Below are 6,593 nucleotides of genomic sequence, written 5' to 3' on the forward strand. Positions count from 1 at the left end.
TTGTTTGTTGACTTGTTTTAATGCAGGTTCCCGTTACTTGAAGCTAGATCATGGCAGGAGGCCAAGTCTAACTTAGTAACGGTTTGCTTAGCCTTAGCTTTTATTGCATGCTAGGGCTAGATTGATTGTTATTTTGGGTTGTCTGGGTAGAGTCTAGGTTGCGGGTAGAGGCCGCCAGCTCACTGAGTAACATTAGGTTACTCATCCAACTCCGTTGTCCTTTTTGCAGGTCGCTTTAGGTAAGGATGATCGGATAGCTTGGTGCTGGACGTTAGGACCGCCGGTGTAGATTTTCATGCCTTTTGTAAACGGTATTGTGGATTTGTGTTTAGTTGACTCGATTTGGCATTAGGCCGGGACCGGTCTCAAATTATATCAATGTATGGATATTTCTCGAATCAATAAAGTAATTGTTTTATATGCGCTTCATGAGTACTCTGATATTTGACTAGTCCGGTCTAACACAACGTTAGGTCGTAGTACGGGTTGAAAAGCCTTAGGCCTCGATCTAACGGAAAACGCTAACTCTAGGTACGGGTTGCAAAGCCTTGTGCCTTGACGCAGCGGGACGAGTGAGTGGATGAACTGCTCTAGGTCGTGGAGTAAATCTTGTGACTCTGACCGGATCATCCCTAACCCGTCACATAGCGCTTCCGGACCATGTTGTTGGGTTGGACGGTCAGTCATGTTCTTGTTTGATTGTTGGCTGGCCGGTTGGCTCATTCATCTCTAACCCTGGGTGTTGGACGGTCGATCGGTCATGTTCTTGTTTGATTGTTGGCCGGTTGATCGACCATATGTCTAGGACGGTTCGGGGGTGTTACAAGGACTATAACTGAAAACATTGTCCCTTGGTGCCTCTAAAAGAAACTTATGTCATCCCCTAATGGACCGAGAATATGGGTTGGTGGTGCATGTATAAAGAAGGGCGTTAGGGGATGGCAAATGAGAGCATGCGGCTAAGTCTTAAGACAAAAGACTATAACTGAAAACATATTTCTTACCCACGGCTTACAAAGATTTTTACCCATGGCTTACACATGTCTTGACAAAGACAAAGATTTATTACCCACGGCTTACAAGTCTTAACGACCAAAGACTTTTCTGTTTTCAGTTATTTGAATGGTACAGTTTGAGAAAGTCCTAAGACAAGGACTATAACTGAAAACATTGTCCCTTGCTGCCTCTAAACGAAACTTATGCCATCCCCTAATAGACCGAGAATATGGGTTAGTGGTGCATGTATAAAGAAGGGCGTTAGGGGATGGCAAATAAGAGCATGCGGCTCAGTCTTAAGACAAAAGACTATAAATGAAAACAGATTCCTTACCCACGGTTTACAAAGATTTATTACTCACGGCTTACACATGTCTTAGACAAAGACAAAGATTTATTACCCACGGCTTACAAGTCTTAAAGACCAAAGACTTTTCTGTTTTCAGTTATTTGAATGGTACAGTTTGAGAAAGTCATAAGACAAAGACTATAACTGAAAACATTGTCCAGTGCTGCTTCTAAAAGAAACTTATGTCATCCCCTAATGGACCGAGAATATAGGTTGGTGGTGCATGTATAAAGAATGGCATTAGGGAATGGCAAATAAGAGCATGCAGCTCAGTTTTAAGACAAAAGACTATAACTGAAAACTGAAGCTTTCCTTATGGATAAGTGTTCCGACAAGGCTCTGTAATCAGGTCCTTTGAAGCTTCTTACCGGTTTTCATCTCTAGTAAGTAGAGAAGAACTCTTTCTAAATCAGCGAAGAAAGCGTACAAGATGAAAACAATAAAGACACAACCAAAATCGGCTTGCCAAGAATTAGGGATAAATATCACAAAATTCAATGGAACATTGAGTAATACTAGGTATTGCTTAATTGTTTTACAAATATTTATTAGTTTATTTTTTTTAATTCAAAAATCAGCATAATAACTTATTATTTATGTTTTCAAAAAGTTAAATAAAACATATATATATATATATATATGACAAAAATTATTAAAAATTATTAATTGTTTTATATTTTATTTTTAAAATTTATAACTGAAAAATATGTTTTTAGATTACAACACAATATATAAGAATTATCTTATTGTTTTAAAAAGTTAATATTATTAATCAAAATTCTTTTTTGATTATATAATTAATATATATACATAAAATTCATTCAGGGTAATATATATATTAACCACTCTAACTTTCAACGTGAGAGCTTCGTTGCTAAAAATTACTTCGCAAATAATAGTATAGATATAAATAGTCAATCCAATCACCAATTGTTTCACGTAATTTTTTAAGTTGAAATCCCATAATAAACATGAATCTAACGTGGTATCAGAGCATAAAACTTAAATACCTTAAACTCCTAATTAATATAATTTCTCTACTTAACTCTTCCAACTGGGTATAAAAGTCATATTAAACTTGCTCGACCGAATATAAATGTCCTAAAAATTCAAAATTTTTGATCGATAAGAGTCATTATCTCGATAAGAGGTATTAGGGATAAGTATCTCATATTAAAAATTTAGTGGGACCATAAGTAATCATATATCTATAATGGGAGAATTTTTCTCTCTTCTAAGAACATCCACATCATCAGTTTGTGGGGCCTACATTTAATTTGTTTGGTTTTTGTTGGTATTTACTATTTAGTTAATGTCGTACTAGGTGTTTTGGTCCGCACATGCGAGCATAATCATTTTACAAAAAGTAAATTTTAAAACTATCATGCTAAATTATTTTTTATGTTTTTCGTCACAATTTGTTTTTTTTTTGTTTTTTTTTGGTCAAATTTTCATCTTTTTGAACATCAGTGGAATCTAAAAACTATGAAAAATCACCTATCAATCATCTCACACAATGAAGTAAATTAAAAAGATAAACTTTCTTCTCTTTCAATTATTTTTACCTCTTCAAACCAGCAACATGCAAGAAACTATCAAAAACAAACTGAAAACACAAAATAAAAATAAATACAAAGAAAAATAAATAAAATAAAAACCAAAATCTTAGGATAACTTGGTAACTTAAAACAAAAGCAAATTGAGATAAGGACAATATTTTCTTAGTTTACGTGATAAATATATATACACATATTTATCTTACTGTTTTATAAATTTAATTTTACAGGTTTATCTGACTGTTTTGAATTATTAGAAGTCTTTGTTTTATTTAGTCTAACATGTAATTACCAAGTTGCCCACAAAATACTTTTCAAAATAACGTGTAAAGTGTAATCAATTATACATAGTTAATTATTATAAATTTTAAAATAATTATTTATATAATCATTAAGGATAATATATATATTAACCTCTCTAACTTTTAGCGTGAAGGCTCCATTACAAAAAAATTACTTCGCAAATAATAGTGTAGATAGATGGTTATATTAGTTTGGTTTTATTTATCTTTCTCTGTGTTTGGTTTAATATTTAGCCCATGCAATTTTGTTCGGTTAATTATTATATCAGCCTCGTAAAGAATGTTTGGTTATCTAACCAAACTCTGTTTTTGTTTTTCAGTAGGTTACGTCTTTTTTTCCGTTTTTTTTTTTGATAATTCAGGTATCCGACTTCTCACTTAATCCGACTATCCCTCCGCGTCCAACCGGAACTGGTGAGAAAGGTCCTGGAAGCCAAACGGAAACAATGTTAAATCCGCTGTGGCCGGGGCTCGAACTCGTGATGGCGGACACCTTAGCCGAAGTTCTTTTTTTTTTCCTTCTTCGACTCTTCTTCAACCTCACCGTCTCTTTAAACTTAGTCTGAAGTTTTTCTTTCAAACTCTTTACCTTCCTTAACGCTCAACGAGGTTCAACATATCCTACTAAATTCCCTTAATTGATGTGATTCTCATTCAACCCAATAACATTTTCGACCTCTTCGTTTCTTTCCTTTTATATATGATTGGAGAGGATTGCGAGTGGGTTGAATCTTCACAATCACTCTCAATTAATTGATCCTTCGAAAATGTCTTCCTCCGATGTCGTTGCGCAATCCGCCTTCGATGTTCTCCGACTGGGTAGATCTTCACAGTTCATTGTTGCTCGCCTGCTCCGTTTTTGAACTCCAAAAACATCAAGAAGCATGGTGAATTCATGGGAGTTTTTTTATAGCTCATATACAAGTCGAAACTCTTTCTCTCTCTCTCCAAATAACATGATTATGATTGTTTATATGTATTTTTATAGCCGTAGCATCAAGCTTTACTCTGGCTTGAAGCCTCAATCCACAAGTATGTTCCTTTTTCTTCTTAATCTTTTTGAAAGTTTCTGCCTTCAAATCGAATATGGTTACTCCCTTACGATTGAAGTGATTTATTTAATGTTACTACAACTGTTTGTCGGAATTGTGTTCAGGCTTTTTGACAAATGGGCATCAGAATTTGAATATGAGTTAAATCCAGGTATTTCTCAATGTTCTTCTTTTGGAATAGGTTTGCCTTTGAATGTGCTCGGTTCATTAGCTTTGTGATTTGTGTTATTGCAGAACAGGGAAAGCGAGTTGGTCACGGGTCAAGATGATGCCTACAGGTACACCTACAGAAACCGAGAGGAAGGCACTTGGCAATAGCCTTCCCTAGGTATATCCAACTTTTACATTATTTTTGAGAGAAAGAACAAATGCAATCTTTGATTATATTGTTGCAGTATCGAGAGCGTGTGATCTTCAATGGACAAAACATTGATGAAGAGTTTAGCAACAATATACTAGCAACTATGTTGTATCTTGATACTCTTGATGACTCCAGGAGGATTTATATGTACCTTAATGGACCTGGCGGTGATGTGAGTTTCTCTTTCACAGTTTTTTTTGTTACTTGCTTACAACACTTGTCTAAACTTGAAAAAAAAATTATATTTTTTTCTGTAGCTAACTCCAAGTTTAGCTAGCTATGATACAATGAAGAGCTTGAAAAGTCCGGTTGGGACACATTGTGTTGGGCTTGCCTAAAACCTTGCAGGTTTTCTTCTTGCTGCCGCTGAAAAGGTACTCTTTATTTCACTTTCTTTTGAATCATGTGGAAACCAAATTGATCTTATATGCTAGCTAGACTCTGAGGAACTTGAAGTTAAATTATTTTTTTTTTGTGAAAGCATCAATGGTTTGCGATGCCATTGTTAAGGATCGCTCTCCAGTCACCTGGAGGCCCGGCCCTTTGCATTCGAACCATGCACCTGTTACCAATTATTGCACAGCAGAACCAATAGACTATATACAACTTTTGGCAATTTTGATGTCCTTAAATTGTTAACCTAATTTGGCGCCTAGAGCACCTGCTTCCCAGCTTTAGGTCAGGGCCGGCCCGGCTGCTGGTGCAGCTCGTGGTCAGCTGGTGCAGGTATAAGCTGCTTATCTCTCTGATTTATGGACTATAAAAAAATAGTTTTCCTCTCTTATAGTAACATGGTAAAGCTATATTTACACTTGCAAAATTCCTTCAGGCTGATGATGTTCAAAATGAAGCAAAGGAGCTTTCAAGGATAAGAGATTACCTCTTCAACTAACTAGCCAAAATACAGGACAGCCTGCGGAAAAGGATTAGTTTTGTTGTCATAATAATAATTGACACTTCTGAGTGCATATGCTGATTATGATGAAATTAATTAAACAATGATGATGATACAGATTTTCAAAGATTTGAGCAGATTGAAAAGGTTCAACTCAGAAGAAGCTATAGAGTATGGACTTATCATTGTTAGACCACCGTGCATCAAAGACGACGCTCCTCTCCAAGATGAATCCTCAGGTCTCGGTTAATCTGCTTTATTAACATTCTGTAATGTCAAAGTCTTACAAGCTTGGAGTTGTTGTTCTTTGTGCGATTGTTACCAAATAAAATCATCTATGTATATAGAGTTAATTAATTATCATTGGACCTTGGAACTAGTTACGGGTTCAAAAGTTTTTTTTTTATCACGATGATTCAAAAATATATACACAATTGCAGTAAATTTAGTTTAAACTAAAAATCTTTAATCAAAGGGTTTTTACCTGTGGATAACCCTAAGGAAGAAGAAAGTTCCAAGCAAAAGGATCACTGGTCTTGAATTTTTTTTGAAAGATTTTGTTAAATTCCATCGTGTTTATTTGTATGCTACTAAATACTAATGGTATTTCATATCATTAAGAAAGTCAGTGATAGATTAGGAATGTTAGCAATCCATTTACTAATTACTCATGTACATTATGTTATACTATATCGATCACATATGTGATTCGACATGTAATATAAAATCTTTTAAAAAAGAATTCAACGTGCGCTCAAAGAGAGATAACAAAATACAAATTCTTACAACATATGACTATTTGGTATTGATGGAGACATCTCGTGACATATATGGTGAGCTGTTCAATATGGTAAAACCGAACCGTACCGAACCGAACCGAACCGAAATAGACAATATGGTTTGGTTTTGGTATATGCCATATAAACCGAATGGATATAATTTTATAAAAACCGTAAGATTTGAATATGGTTTGGTATATAACCGATTAAACCGAATAAACCGAACAAAACCGATTAAAAGTAGAAACATGTAAATATGTATCTATTTTATAACAGTACATGAAAATATATTTGTTATATAAG

The 6,593-nt window shown here is 34.7% G+C and overlaps 1 long non-coding RNA gene across 1 annotated transcript; it reads left to right on the plus strand.

Annotated features, from left to right (window-relative positions):
* Window positions 1-3,388: 3,388 nt before the first annotated feature.
* Window positions 3,389-5,917, plus strand: LOC106373487. Its single transcript, XR_007315084.1, has 7 exons — window positions 3,389-4,235; window positions 4,360-4,406; window positions 4,490-4,583; window positions 4,651-4,788; window positions 4,874-4,990; window positions 5,098-5,342; window positions 5,446-5,917. It is a non-coding gene; the product is annotated as an uncharacterized LOC106373487 (long non-coding RNA).
* The last annotated feature ends 676 nt before the right edge of the window (window positions 5,918-6,593 follow it).

The sequence above is a fragment of the Brassica napus genome, chromosome A7 (genome assembly GCF_020379485.1).
Source record: "Brassica napus cultivar Da-Ae chromosome A7, Da-Ae, whole genome shotgun sequence".
NCBI classification, from domain to species: domain Eukaryota; kingdom Viridiplantae; phylum Streptophyta; class Magnoliopsida; order Brassicales; family Brassicaceae; genus Brassica; species Brassica napus.